General features: G+C 38.1%; 2 protein-coding genes across 11 annotated transcripts in view; one reads left to right on the top strand and one right to left on the bottom strand.

Annotated features, from left to right (window-relative positions):
• The window catches only part of MAST2 (microtubule associated serine/threonine kinase 2), a 199,587-nt gene that overhangs the window by 68,779 nt on the left and 115,446 nt on the right, over positions 1–15,362 (top strand). The gene's annotated exons all lie outside the window — the stretch shown is intronic.
• The window catches only part of PRDX1 (peroxiredoxin 1), a 262,541-nt gene that overhangs the window by 205,309 nt on the left and 41,870 nt on the right, over positions 1–15,362 (bottom strand). The gene's annotated exons all lie outside the window — the stretch shown is intronic.

Here is a 15,362-nt window from a genome sequence, read left to right as displayed (position 1 = left end):
GCAGTTTGAGAATTAACTGAGAAATAAGTCCTCTTATTCTGTTCCTCAAGGACAATCTCAAAACAATGGGAAGAACCTAACTGCAATTTGTAAGGGCAGCCGATATGCCACTGGGATTATGACAGTAACTCCTGGTTGCAGGAAAGAGATTAGAACGCCACTGACAGCAAAATATTGAATAAGAATGCTTGCTAAACACAATTTGGACTTTCAGCAGAGAAAGCATTGCAGAGGATAAAAGTGGGAAAAACTGCCAAGCAGTGACATAATTTTACAAGAAATTGATTTTTGGACATGGGAGGTTACTTTCTGATGCGCAAGACATAATAACAAGCTACTACTAAAAGAACAGCCAGATACTGTATAGAATCCCTTTGTCCCCTGGTGGTGGACAAAGTAGAACTTTTGCCAAAGTAGACAGAATTTGAATTTTTAGAAATAACACAAGACGCTGATGCATTAACAATATTACCAGTGGTCAGCGTCAGAAGATCTGAAATAATCCTTTCTCAGTTTATAAAGCTTGCATCTTCATCTCCAGAAGCTGATCAGGAGAGACCTGACACGTTCCTTTTATTGCAGTATTAATGGTGGAGATTGATCAACCAGTGTGTTTCCAAAGTCCATATCATAAGTATGTGTAACAGGAAATCTAATAACCAAGTCAAAATTAAATATTTTCATTGATTAACATAAAGGTGCTAATTCTTTTTTCAATGGTGACAGCCTTATTGTTTAGAGATGCAAAAACCTGGAATAACCGCTCACGATAGTTGCTGGTGGAATGGAGTCAAATGAGAAAACCTTTAGACTGATTCTCAGTAGCATCTTCTTCTCCTGGAAAAAATCTTGATCCATGGTGTCTTATTCACCAGTTTGATTCCTTGTACTGGAGTTCATCCTTTTGTGAAAAGATGTGGTCATGTAGCTGCATCCATCCCAAATGACACATTTGTGGCTTAAGAAGTATTTCAGCTGGGACCTCAGCAGCAGGCAGATCCTTCTGTAGTCTTCACTTGCTGAAAATTGGGGCTGATAGTCTTGCAGCTAATCTCCCATAAGGTAACTTGTAGTACAGTGTACAGAGTGGAGTAAAAAGCCAAAAAGATTATATGTAACTAGAGAGGATTCACTGAAGATGAGCCACAAAACAAACAAAGAAATGCCCCCACAGAAACAGGCAGTGGCAGCCGTAAAATCAGATAATAAAGCGATCCTACCATGGAGGCAAAAAACCAAAAAACAATTAATCCCCCCCCGAGAATCAAACTAAACAGAAAACAAAAAGCAAACAGGCTTAGTGCAGAGAAACACAGGCATATAGCAGCAGCCATGTTGCCACTAAAAAAACCCTGTTCTTAAGCAGATTAGGAAAATTCCTCTTGTGCTAAGCTTTCACAGTTTGCCTGCTCTATATATTGTAGGCTGTTCTTTAATGCTTCCATAAATTGCACGTCTAGAAAATGCATTCCAGAAACCTGTGGCACTTAAGCCTTTTATTTTCCAAAGAAAGAAGTCAGTTGTAAAAGAAGGTGTTATAAACAATACCGTAATCTATGCTGCATCAGTGCATTGGAACAAAATTTGCCTTCTGATTTCTTTGAAGATTGCATATGTACAAGCAAAAACATGTGAGCTTTCGATTTATCCCAAGAAAACACAATTTCTTTGTGTGTGTGTGTGTGTGTATTCATAGAAATTATGTGTGTGTATATACATATGGATGGAATAATGTATATACATGGTCCAATTGTATCTCTTTGGGACCACACAGAATGTAGGCACTTCATAGCTACTGTTTCAGAAGCGAGTGTGGTCTTAGGAAAATTAGAAACTTTTAATTTCCATTTCTAGCGCATTTACATGCACCCATCTGTATGTATCATTTCTTGTGCCAGCATTGTCCTTTGATTAGAATTACTTTCCTTCCATGGGAATTCTCACTTGATTTTTACTCCATGAATCCAAGAGACTGTCCTCACTGCAGCCAAAGACTACTTTTGCTGGTATGGTGGCTGCCAGCCTTTGAATATTAATTTCTCTTGGATGAACTGGAGATGCTCCTTGCTGAACTATGGAAGGCACTGCTCAGTGCCTGTGCTGTCACACTGCAGACCTTTGAATCTACCTCTCTTCTTTTGACCTGAAGGTCAAGTTATTTCCTCTCTTCTAAAAACGTGTTCGTTAAAGTTCGTGCTTGGAGTTTTTTCTAGTTTCAGGGTCAAGTAAATATATTACATAGGAAAATGAATTTTAAGAATAGTAGCTAGCGGTCTTGGCTGGGAGTCTGGGATTTGTCTTTGTGAATGACATGACCAGAACCAGACATGGCATCATAGCTCTGATGTGTTTCTGATTGACCTAATGGCATTATAATAATTTCCATATTATGTTCCATCCTGTTCTTGATGCTGCCTAACAGCTTGTTTGCCTTTTTTTCCAGACTGCAGCTGTACATTGTCTTCAGCAAACCGTTCACAGTTTCTCCCCTATCCTTCTTGAAACTAGTACTAGTCTGGCCTTACGTGGGTATATGAGTAGTTAGTTGTGTATATGTTGATTCTGGCATTGCACTGGTCACTCACCTAATAAATTCCTCACGCTGCCAGGGATTTACAGAAAATCTGCACGTTTCGTCTTGTGCAGTATCTACTAATGTACTGTACCCTGGAATTAATGGAAAACCTGAGGTCTCCTATCTAACATTTTGCTGAAATAATTTACTTCTGATCTGCATTTATTTTTTTACTTCTCTATGTAAGGTGTTTCATATGCCTAAAGCATTACTCAGCTTTCTGTCTGAGCATATGGGATACTGAGAATGCTCAGTATCAGAATGCAGAGATGCAGGAGTACAAATAACAAAGTTCTCTGATTTGTACAGTGAACGGGACAACAAAAAGGTTGGCTGTCATCAGTGAAGAGAGAATGCCTCAGGTCAGCATTTAAAAAAAAAAAATGAAACAAACAACAAAAAAAAAACCCCAAACCCAAAACAAAACCACAAAACAAACCCAACAAAACAAACATGCTTTTGGATATATCTCTACCTATTTCTAATTTGCTTAATAAGGTAGAATAGTGTGGGAAGAGAGTAATCTTAATCACACTCTAAAAGGAGATGCTTAACTAATATTAGCTTCCAACAACTAACACATTTTAAACACAAGATACAAGTAAAAATCTAGCGTGTAAGTGAAGCATTCTCCAGTTATTGCAGAGAATACAAACTATGTGATTATGTAGTCAGGGAGCAGGCCTTTAACGTGTATGCAGTTCAGGGAGCTCCCAGCACTAAGAATAGGTTTGCTTTTTTAAGCTGAAAGTATCTGAACTGCAGTAACTTAGTGGAGAGGTTCATAGATGTGACCTTCAGAGACATGAGAGGGTACTCCCATCATAACTGTGCTAGCCTCTGTGCTGCTGATGAGGTGGTGCATTTCAGTTAGCAGCCCCCATGTGTGGATGACATAATGGTGTAAAAAGAAGGGATTAGGTGTGATGGGAGCTATCAAACTTTTGGGACTGAAGGCATCTGCCCAGGCTGTATGCTGCACCTCAGTCAAGACAGAATCATGCTGTGAGCACTAAAAATTAAAAAGAATGTAGAAGACTGGAGATAAATCCAAAAGAGTATCTCTTCTTGGAGTTCAGACTGGGTCTTCTAGGAAGCAATTATTTTATTATGTCCAAAATATTCTCTCTGTTTCTTGTCCTAATAAGGCACTGGCCCGGTGTGGTAGACAACTGGAATCTTCCACTCTCATGACTTGTCCTAACTTTGCAGCTTCTCTAATTTTATTTAATGATTCGTGATGGTTGTTACTGTCCTGATCTGAGAGTTGGTAACACAGGCCTGGAACTGCATTTTTTTGCTGTTACAGGGTGGGATTCCTGCCTAAAGAGATTCCATGATGCTTTTCTTCTGTAATATTTTTATCCTGGTAAACTTCATGTACAGAGCCATTTCCCTGCCCATACATCTTAATCCATCATTTCTGAAAAGTAGATACTGACAACACTATCCCACAGGTTATCCTCCTGCGGGTAGGTCTGTGGGATGTCTGTTAGAGTGGTTGTTCGATGCCAAATATAGTTCTGTTTTATTTTTCAGTCTTCTAGAATTAATGTGGAAGGAGTTCTAAGTTCTGTTTTGCTCTGTTGCTTAGTATTGCACATGGCAGCTAACTGGCATTGTAGGCAGATTCATTTCCCTTTTCTGTATCTTGCTATTATATTATTTGCCCATTGGCTTTTTGAGCCCTTTTGCTCCCTGCATTTCTCAGGCTTCAGAGACTTATTTACCTTGATAGGAATACCTGAATCTATGAAGGTAAAGGCCTGTTAGGTATGAAGGAAACCACAGATAGAGATTTTCAGACAGTACAATGAACTTAATTTCCTACTTTTTCCATTTAAATGAATGGAAGTTTGTGCAGTGGGGTCGCTATATTGTTTTGAAAATGCTATCTTTTTGTCAGTCACTGCTTTATCCATTTTATATCCTGTTCATTATCTCTCTAGGACTGAAGAGGCAGTGGAATGCTATTTAAGTATACTGAAATTAGCAAAACTTGAAGCATTAAAACTGAAAATAAGGTTTAGTCTTCTTCAGTGGTTATTTTACAAATATTTCTTTCTGCGTCCTAGAACCCGTACACATTTAAATGCTCTGTGTACATCTGCATTTAATGTTAAACTTGGGTAGGGAGGCTTATAAATATTCAATTAGAATTATTGGGAAAATGAAAAGAATATTTTATTCATCTGTAATGTCTATTGATTTTTAAATAAGTAGGCATAATGTCTATTGATTTTTTTTTTTTTTAAAGTTGTACATTGCAATTTAAGCAGATGAGGCATAAATGCTGGCTAGCTGCTTACAGCTTCAGGTGGGGGAGGGAGCATGGTTTGAGTTGCTTTACCTCCAGCTGAAAAATATTCCAACACCACGTTAACAAAGCAACGTACTTTCCCAGGGGCTCATCTTCTAGTAAGACAGTGGACTTACTACATCTGAAAGCTTGCTTTTTTTTCCCCCTGAAGATACGTATGATTTTGCCAAACCTCTGATAATTCTTGTCTCTGTGTGAGCCATCTCAGTATTTTTCTTAGATAAATGTCAAGCTGATGTCTAAATTTGTTTCAAAGATAAATACTTATATAAAAATAAATGATGGGCAGAAAAAAAGTCATAGTCATAGTCTTTAAGAAGATAGCGGGGAATTAATAACAGTGAAAAAACCCAGGAGTGTTACCAGTGACTTTTTTTTTTTTTTTAAATAAGCAAGAAAAGTCCATTTAAGATGTTAAGTCTAAGATGCCACTTCGCATATATGTAAATCTGCAGTAACCCCAGAAGCTGCACTGGAATTACTTTGGGTTTATGTATGTTAGTTAAGCCCCCCCCCCAGCTGATTATCTCTAATTTCTAGACTAGATGGTGGTTTTGCTTTCCAGTGTTAAAATTCCCCATTCAACAAACACAAAGTCTGTATCAAAAATAAACCCTTAAATTCGGAATGTTTCTGTCTGAAGGTGTATCTTTCCTCTTAAGTAAACTGAAATGCTTAAAATGCAGCGGTGAATTTGGTGTATTATTTTAACCCCAAGAATAGGATTTAGATGGAAAACACCATCTTTCCATTTCTTTGCTGCGCTTTTACTTCGTAAGAAATGGAAAAGTGAAAATGTTAAAAAAAAAAAAAAAGTCAAATATGTTGGAACTATTTTAATCAGTTTCTAAGCTGCTTTTACTGAAATGAAAAATATCAGTTATGACAGAATTTAAATTTAGAGGAGAATGAATGATCTTAATTCAGGTTTTCTGTATACAATGAATGACCTCACAGAATCACTTCAATTCTTTTATTAATCCTTGGTTCTGGCTGCTGAAGTTGCACTTCCTTGGTGAGAATTTGGTGAGTCACGCAGCTTGTGGCAGCACTGGCTGAGAGAAAACGTTAATACCTAAATATGGATTAATGATGGAGATGGATTTTCTGATAGAGAAGACAACTTACCATACCAAAGAGCATGGAGGTAGAAGGTTGCTGTTGGAAAATTGAATCCTGAGTCTTTCTTTGCAAGCTATTTAGGTTATTTCTTCACAGATGGTCACTAAGCTTTTCTCTCTATAGCTTTTTCTTCATAATTTGATCCCTTTCAAACAAACATGCAAAAGTGTCTGTGAAAAGTCTAATAAGAATTTTTTTCTGATTAGTGGGTATTGTGAAAATTAACTGTTTTAACATCTACAATAAATATTCTTTGTACAAAATGCCTTCCAACATATGTGGCAAGCACATCAAAATTTTAACTTTACTCTGAGAAAAACTATTGAATTGGGGCTGTTTATTAGTGGAGTGGGATAGGCAAAAGAAAATTGCAACAAAACTGTTGAAAAAGAACAGTGAGAGAGCTTGCACAGAGGTATACAGCTGGTTTTCAGGTGTTTGCACCACTTATGTACTTAATTTTTTTGATGTACTAAAAATTTGCCTGTAATATAGTTTACATTTTACATGCTACATTTTCTTTCAAGTATGTACAACTTTTTGTAGGTTGCGTGAAATGTGTATTAGAGAAGCACGGGTTGAGATTCTGGTGTTCCAGTTCTACAGTACAGTGAAGACAATGAAAAACAAGGTATTAAAGAGCCTTTGACTCCCCAGAACTTACTGTGAGCTGAATGCTTTAACCGTGCATTGAACTGAACCTGCAAGTGTGGACAAGGACTTTGGTTCGACCAGCTGTTGTGAGATCTGCCAGGTTCAGGAAAAGCCCCTTCCCAAATCCTCTTAGAAAAGGCCTGTTCAATGACAGTTGTTGACTGTCTTGTGTTAATTTGCAAGTCTTGCAAAGGCTTCAGAAATTTCTTCTGTACCTATAGCTATGAACTGAAATATACCTTAAAATCTGCCTTTGAAGCCAAGACCTGAATGAAGAAAACTTGCAGTTTCTTTCAAAAAGCATAGAGGGTGAAGAGCGCTGTGTGCTTGATAGCATGGAAGAGTAATGATAGTACAGGCAGTCCTGAGTACCTGAGAGGCTTTTCCTAGTAATGAACTCAGCGTTTGGTCTAATTTGGAGTATGGTGAAGGACAGAAGACAGAAGTTTTAGAGATCGATTATTCTCTTTTTGTCTTCATATATTTTCAAGAGAGTTCATATTTATAATTTAAATGCAACAGAAAGAAAATCCTAGCCAGAGCATGTCCTTGTAATAGAATCAGCTGTTTCTGTCAGTCCATTACAGAGCACACTAATCACCCATCAGAACTAAAATTCATTAGGCACAGTCTGCAGTTTCTCAAATCTGCGCTTTGGGAGTGGGTGCCTGTATTTTACCAGTACTTTAATTGGGAATGAATTTTCCTTTACTCTGAAACAGATCTCTTGGCACCAAGTAAGTCTGAATTATACAACTGCATTAAATGTAAGGTTGCAGAAATAAATCTGTGGAAGATGTGTAGATGTGTCACATGCTCTTTTTTATATGAGAAATCTTAGAGATCCAAAAACCTTAGTTCACTTGACTTTTGCACAATTTATGATATACCTGAAGGATAGGCCTGGATGTGATGATTTAAAAATACGCGCGGGGATGAGGTCAGTCAGTGCCTTAGTTGCCAGCTCTGCTGCCTTTCATTTTGAAAGCAATAGATGTTGCTTTCCCAAGATACGTTCTACCTCCTCTAAGCCTGAAGATTGTCTCGCAAACACCAGTATAAACCTTTCACCACACTCAGTTCGATCTGTAAATTAACCTTGGGTTTGGCCTAGCACCACTTTGTAGTTTCATATTTTATATTTCATCTTCAGAGCCTTGCCACATGTGAACATGACAGGCAATGTTGTTCCCTTGGAATTAAAGTAGTCCAGGATTTAATTTTAAAATTAAGGTAAGGTTGGTGGTTATTACAGTTCTACCTCATCAAAATTGAGAGGACCATTTAATTGCCCTTTTTTTTGTCTTTACGGTTAATTAAAATATTTCTAAGCAAATAAAATACCTGTTTGAAAGTATGTGTGAAAGACATGATAGGAGAGAATGTTTCGATTTAATGTTTGTTTTTCACTGAAAATGTTGTTTTCCAGAACTAATTATAAAATGCTAGTCGCAGAAATATTTTGTGTTATAACTCCAAAATGAGTCACACTAAGTATGTAACCACCTTATATTTCCAGTGGATGAATGTCTTCCTATACACATAATACAAATGTAAAACTTCTGTGGCCATTTGCTTTTGCTGTAAAAATATTTATTATCTGGGAATGAAGCAACAGAGCCTGTTCTTTCATCACTTCTGTCAAGGATTTATGTTTTAGTTTGGCTGCAGTTTGGAGCCCAGCAGACATAAGCAGTATCAGAGACCATTCACTTTTGAGGGTAAAAAGAGAAGCTGGAACTCTGTTGCCTGCTTACAAAGATGTAAATACTGGCTGGCATCTGCTTGTTCCAAATTTTCACATGGTGCTCGGCATGTGGATTTCTTCATGACGTGGATGATGGTCTTAAACTATTCCTTTGCAAAAGATGATCAGGGCATATTTTGCCTGATCTTCCTTCCCTGCTTCTGTTGAGAAGCAGTGATGTGAGGGGGGTGAGCTGAAGTGCCTCATGTAGACTAACTAAGCAATGAAAAATTACATCTGCTTGTTCTGTAAATAATGTCCAGTCAGAGCAGATGTAATTAACTACTGAAGTTAATGGATGCCTCGTGAGGTTACAGATGCTATCAGTCATAAGCTGGATGAAGGCAAGGGAGCTTTATATGCTTGGAATTCCTTTTAGGGCTAATTACTAAATATCTTCAAAATTGATTGCTTATGCTTTCAATTTCTGAGAGTGTTTTCACATGATCTATGTGGAATGGACTTGCTGCAGCTTTAGGGGAGGATGGGAGACACCTCCATTGTTGAGGCCTTTTGAGGAACTAAAAAGTTTCTCTTCCCTAGGACTTTCTCCCTGAGTTTTACCGTTAGGAACATTGGTCTTATTTCAGGGGTTGCCAAGCCATCCAGCAGACTTGGAAGACTGGTCAGACACAGATTTTATTTTTTTTAGTTGAGAAATATACAATCGTAAAGATAAAATTCTGTTGATGTGTCAAAAGCCTTAGCCTAACATTGACAAAGCATTTGGAGATATGTGGAGTGCCTCTCAAAAATGACCACCAAAACTTAATTTCTGCCTGTCTGCTTCCAGATACTTTACAACTGGGGAGCTGATGAGAAAGCAACCTGACAGAATAGACAGAATCCTTTGTACTGTTGTGAGGTACCTGCTGATGATGTTAATATTGAGCTGACCCTGTGCCTTTTCTTGGTCCAACTACAGTGATGGAGATTGTCTCTCAAATGATGTATTTCAGTATAACTTTCTTTGAAACCTTTGATCTTTGTTCACAGTATGTATTTACAGTGCACTGAATGTATATGAGCTTGTGAGCAGGCCCAGGAGTTTTCATGAAATGCACATTGTTTTATATAACTTTTATGTAGGATAAACCAGAAGGGTCCCTAAACTCACCAATATTATGCTGAGCTTGATTATTCAGTTTTAAATTCAGTAAAGGATGTTTAAAGAGTTCTATGAATAGAATTGGTGGTCAGGTAGCCTTGATGTCAGCTGTCAATTCTTTTAGAAGCAACCTTTTAAGGAGTAGATGTGTATAGGGGAAATGACAACTGACTTAATCATAGATTAATATTAGTATGAGCCAACAAGGGAGAGAATAAAACCGGATTTGTTTATTTGTAATGCTCTTGGCATTTTTAGCAGCTGTGACTGTTTCCTTGTGATCATCGCATGCTCAGTCTTGAAGGAATTTTTGGTGCAAGTCAAGACTGTAATTTTAAGAGCAGTTTCTAACAATAGTGTTACAGCTGCATTCCTGTGTGTCTCTGAGATGACACTCTTTTCTGCATTTTCCAAAATTTTGTAAAATGTGACATTTTGACTGAAATTTCTGAAACTGGTGCAGTCTGGCAAAATGAAAGAGAATTTTGAACAGTGCTCCCATTATTTTGGATGACTGTTCAGTGCTGGGCAGACTGTTTCACATACAGGGTGGATCGGTAATCTGCTTCATGGCCTTGGAAAACCAGAATTAAGTAATGAGAAAGATTAATGAGCTGTCTAAGGTGTGCACTTTATTCCTCTCAATGTTCCCTCTCCCTTAGGCTAATTTGTGCAAAAATATAATACATATATGGAAGACTTGGAGTGTATATTAAGGGTGTTATTTCTCAGGGTTTAAAGCATAACCTGCTTTTTATTTACAGAGGGCTACCATGCATCTTGCTGTTTAGTTGATCCATACACACATTTTGGGTGGCTGTTATTGTTTATTTCAGAGAATAAGTTATCATAATGGTCCTCTGAGGCTACTACTGTTGCAATTTATGGATTATCTGTTATGAGAGAAAATTCACCATTTTTCTTCTGCGCTGCTGTTTTTTCTATGCTTCTGTGCCACATCTAGGACTCTGGATTGCACAATTCAAGCTGTAATCTTTAAATTTACTTTTCCTGCAAATGAAATTACATCTTCAAAACATAATCTTTTATGTGCTCTGTCTCATTTAAAAATAAGTTTGGAAGGGGCCTTTGAAGAGGGTTGCTGCTACAGGTTTTTTTTTTAGCCTTGAGGAAAACAATCAAGTTGATAGTAAATTAGTTTGCTGACATCTAAGGGTTGAACAGCTGAGTTACTGTACCTGCTATTCTTGATGTGACCAGGGTTCTCAAAGGTTGTCTTTAATTTTCAGGAACCATTCTCTGTTTAACCTCAGCTGAAAAGCTTGGGATCAAATATGAAACAAGCTATTTTCTTTACTATGAAAAGAAAGAGCCTGCTGCTTGAGTGATAGCATGAAATTAGAGTGACCCCGTGCTCTTAGTCCCATATAACAGAGATAGGAATGAATCCTGCGGAGGAAATGAGACTTAGAGAATTGCAAGTCATCCATTGCTTTGGCTAGTGAGGGATGTGCGTACCTCCCTGCCCTTGGCTGTGAACGCCTACTCCTCACGTAATCTGTAGCTCAGCTGTGGCAGCTGGCTTTTTCCTGGGGTTGGGCAACTCTCCATTCACCCACTTGGGAATGCGGTTTGCATGCATCGTTTTTATTGTCAGCTGCCTATCCAAGCCATGATGTGTGGCTTCAGTCGTGTTTGTTACCATGAGTGGGTTCAGTCTGGCCCATGGTGTACTGCGTAATATTATATTTTGGGCTTGAAAACATGAAGTAATGTACAAAATATGGAGGTGACACTTCAGCTTACTAGAAAAAAAAAAATATATGGGAGGGGGACTCTGAAAATATTCTGAGGAGAGTGGGAATTCTTGTCTATTTTGAGATGTATTCTGGAATTATTTTAGGTCAAGTAACCAATACCCTTAATCTTATGGAAAGCCCTGAGGTTAAGTGGTCTGAAAGGTTAGTGGACAACTTTTGGAGGCATATATTCTTGACAGGTTAATGCACAGATGTGACCTGAATCCCTAGCTTTGTAGGCAAAGGAAGAATTTTGTGTTGCTCGGGCAGGATGGCTGGTGGGGGAGGGAAAACAATTTGCTGTGTCTGAGAAAAAAATTTAAGCAAAAGCTTAAAGTTTAAAGGCCTTTTAGTTTTATTTTCTTCTGCAGTAGCTATAATTTGAAATAAATCCAAAGGCTTTTTTTTTTCCTTCTGACTAGTAAGGGATTTCTAAGCTGAAGAGAAGAGAAACACCAGAAGATGCAAAAAACATTAAATGCATCATTGGCTGATTTGTGACCAGTGGGATTGGAGACTGATATAAACTAGTTATTTAGAGAAATAAGGTCACCTATTAGTTAAACAACTGAGGGTTTTTTCGCCATTTGGTTTTATATGTTAATGTACTCTGCAAATCAAATTTTTGCTGGCACGTAACTTCTGTTGAGGTAGAGAGCTAATACAAATAATACACTTATTTTGCTTTGAACTTGTAGTATGTTTAGGGTAACCCTGGATGAACAGGTATACTGTTAACTATTTTAGTGCCACGCACATTGTCCTAAAGGGTCTGGTAGCCTGTCACCAGGAAGGTAAGATTTCATAGGAAAGGGTGATTCCAGGCATTTTCGCTGATACTGGGAATATGGGAAGATGCACTGGGACTAAGCTATCCATGGCAGTTCAGGAGCTGTGTGATTGGAGGCATAAATTCTGTATGGTGTGGAGAAAGGTCTGGGAGTTAAACTCCGTCCTCTCAATTCTTTGAATGATTTTGGCAAGAGCTTGAGTATTCATTTTCTGTATTTTAAGCGTCTCTGTAGCTAAGCAGATGATCTAACAGTATGATCCTGAATTCAGTTTCTAAAAAGTCAGTAAATTATAGAAAATATCTGCAGCATATTCCATAGGTTAATCTGACATTCAATACAGATATGGGTTTAGTGTTGCTGTTTAAAATTCTTTGCTGATGAGTTTGGGAAACAAGTTCAGATGTAATCATTTCTAGAGAGAGAAATTGAGAAGTACTGTTTTTAATAACTGTTTACAGTGATATGGTGGAAAGAAGGAAATTATTTTTCTTGACAGATTCTGATAGGAGAAAGAGGAGCTTAGTGTGGGGTGGTTTTTTTTAATCGCCGTGAAAAATTCCTTCCTGTTAATCTGATGGATGGATTACAGTTTGTCCTTGTATGGTCAGGTTGTATTTTCCATCAGAACTGGAGATTCCAACCCATATTAGATCATTTCTGTAATGCAAATGGTTATGCAAAGGAAGAGATTTAATTAATCCCCTGCTGGTTGGTAGTATACCCTAAAGCAAACCTAGTCAGCAAAGGAAAAATATTAGAACATGAATGTGTGGTACCAGGTCAATGAGTGTCAGTAGAGTTTCATCATTTGTGAAATATTAACTTATTAAGTGAAATATATTTACTGTTGTAGCTGTAAAAATATTTGTCTATTGTCCCAACTGGTATGATAGTGAGCTACCTCGCAAAAAAGCCAAGGTCAAAGGCAATCTCAGGAATCATGCTGTCTGCTCTGGCAAAAATATGGAACATCCTGAGTGCAGCGATGGTTCTCACTTTAATTTGAAAGGACTACATTTAAGCTGCCATCAGTGCAGACTCTAGCATCCAACTTTGCCTGTGGGTCTGTGCCATATGCGCAGCTACATATTCAAGGACAAATTACAACACTGAGAGAAAGTGACAATTTTGACTGATGGGCTCTCCTTTTCTTCACACTTTTATAACGTAACGTATCTGTTTAAATGATGTGAGTAGGTCAACGAACAAATAGATTTCCAGACTTTATTTCCATTTCCTATTGTGTGCATATACGTATGCAAAAAGCCGGCGCTCTCTCTGCTGCCTGAAACATTCCTGTTTTCAGATGCAGTTTCTGTATACAAAAGATCACAACAGAATAAATTTTCAGGATCTATGCACTAAACAATATATTATGCAAATGGAAAAGCGATGCTTAAAATGGCCAATATATTTTCTCTTCTAGCTTCCTTGCTGCCTCGGAAATGATAGGTCCAGTGAGGATCCAGTCCTATTTTAAAATCTGAACTGTAGCACGTTACGGTGTCCAACTGATCCTATATCTATGCATGGTCTGAGATACAAACTTAAGATAAAAGGAAACAAATATAAGGAACTCTTTTGAAGGAGGGTATTCAAACCAGCTTTTTATAAATTTCATGATGCTGAATGTCTTTCCCAATGTTCATTTTTAACTAGTTGTCTGAAAATCTGCTGCTTCTTTTGTCATGTAGAGATCAAGTTGCATGTTTAATAATTATGCCTTGAAATCTGGAACTGATACAAAAAAATTAACTTTCAGAACAGTCTGTTCCTGTCATTTGGGTACTGCAAGATTTAATATGCTTATTTTTTAGGGTCTGCAAAAGTAGTTACTTGTTTCCACTTCTGGAAGTTCTGTGCAAATAGTGCACAACAATCTTTTAAAATATTCTGAAGCTATTTATCACTTCATATAAATCAAACATAAATGTAAACCTCTATTTTGAGGGTTATATTGACCTAGAGAGCAGGTGGCATGGAGGCTGGCTGAAGTAATCATGGTAATATATATAGGTACTGGCAGCACAAGTGCTCAGGGAGGCAGATGTGCTGTCGGAAGAGGCAGTTTGAAATCTTGAATGTTCATGTGTCATTCTCATCAGAAGCGTGGTCTTAAATGAAAAGTGTCCTTTAGGATAAACTACTATATTTACTTAAAGTATTAGAGCTGCACCCTGTAAATAGTGTTTCAGACCAAGTAGTCACAGCTCAGCACTCTCTTATTACTGATCTTACCTCTGAAAACGTGATCTATTTTTTCAGGATACACGGACATGTAATGCCAAACTCCTTTGTGGAGTGGGTGGAAACCAGTCAAATCACACCACCTCCCTCATCATTTACTATCTAAAATGTTTAATCTGTACTATAAAGCCAGATTCTGAAGAGAGTGTCACCTTTATAGGGTCCTTGTGAAATGCTGCTGGACTTTCTTTGATGTTTTGTGTAATTATTTAATCAGTGTTTTTGAAATACTACTTCATGTGCTTGAAACTACCCTGTCATTTTTAGATGTAAACTCTCAGTTGGTCCCACTGCACATATTAAAGCATTAAGCCATCTTAAGACCCAGCTGAGTCTCCACCCTGTGAGTGTATCCCCATCTCTGGTAGGCATTTCATTGTCTGTTCTATCCCCCGGAGATCTGCAATGTTCTCCTAACAGTGGACAACTTCAAATAGGTGCCCTGCAATAGGTCATCAGTTCTGTGTGCAGTCTGCTCCTTCGTTGCTTCCAGGCATTTTCTTTCTTTCTTCTTCTTCCCTGGGGTGTAACTTTTTTGTAGACGCTAACTCCCTGGGGATTCAGGAAAAGCAAAGCTCATAATTATGCTGCTGATGGTTGTGTAACTTCCAGCTCTGATGCTTTTGCATTGGCTCCAGCATTAATGGTCTCGTTTAGAGGATTGTGAGAAGTGCTGTTACCAGCTCTGGAGAAGCAGAGAAGGGTGAAGAGCTGGGAGGGTGAAGGCTTGGTGTTTCTCCAGAGGACAGGAAAAGTGATGCGGGAGTCAGGGCATGGCTTGGTGTACCGCTGATAGGGTGTTTGAAGGGGGTTTTGAGACGAACACCAAATGCAGTGTAGTGGAACGGCAGGTATAACGATTGTTTTGATTGTGCTTTTTGTTGTTAAGACCACAGAGGTATTACATTTGAGCTACTGCCTACTGATCCCACAGCTACACTGTGTTTGTCAAGGCGGAGGTGCGGGATGGAAACAGTTGCTACATGGATAGAAAAATATTTCAATTGCATTGAGTTGTCGTCTGCTGGTACTTTT

The sequence above is a fragment of the Phalacrocorax aristotelis genome, chromosome 6 (genome assembly GCF_949628215.1).
Source record: "Phalacrocorax aristotelis chromosome 6, bGulAri2.1, whole genome shotgun sequence".
NCBI lineage: Eukaryota > Metazoa > Chordata > Aves > Suliformes > Phalacrocoracidae > Phalacrocorax > Phalacrocorax aristotelis.
Note: the sequence above shows the minus strand (reverse complement) of the source record. Positions and strands in the feature narration are given on the sequence as shown.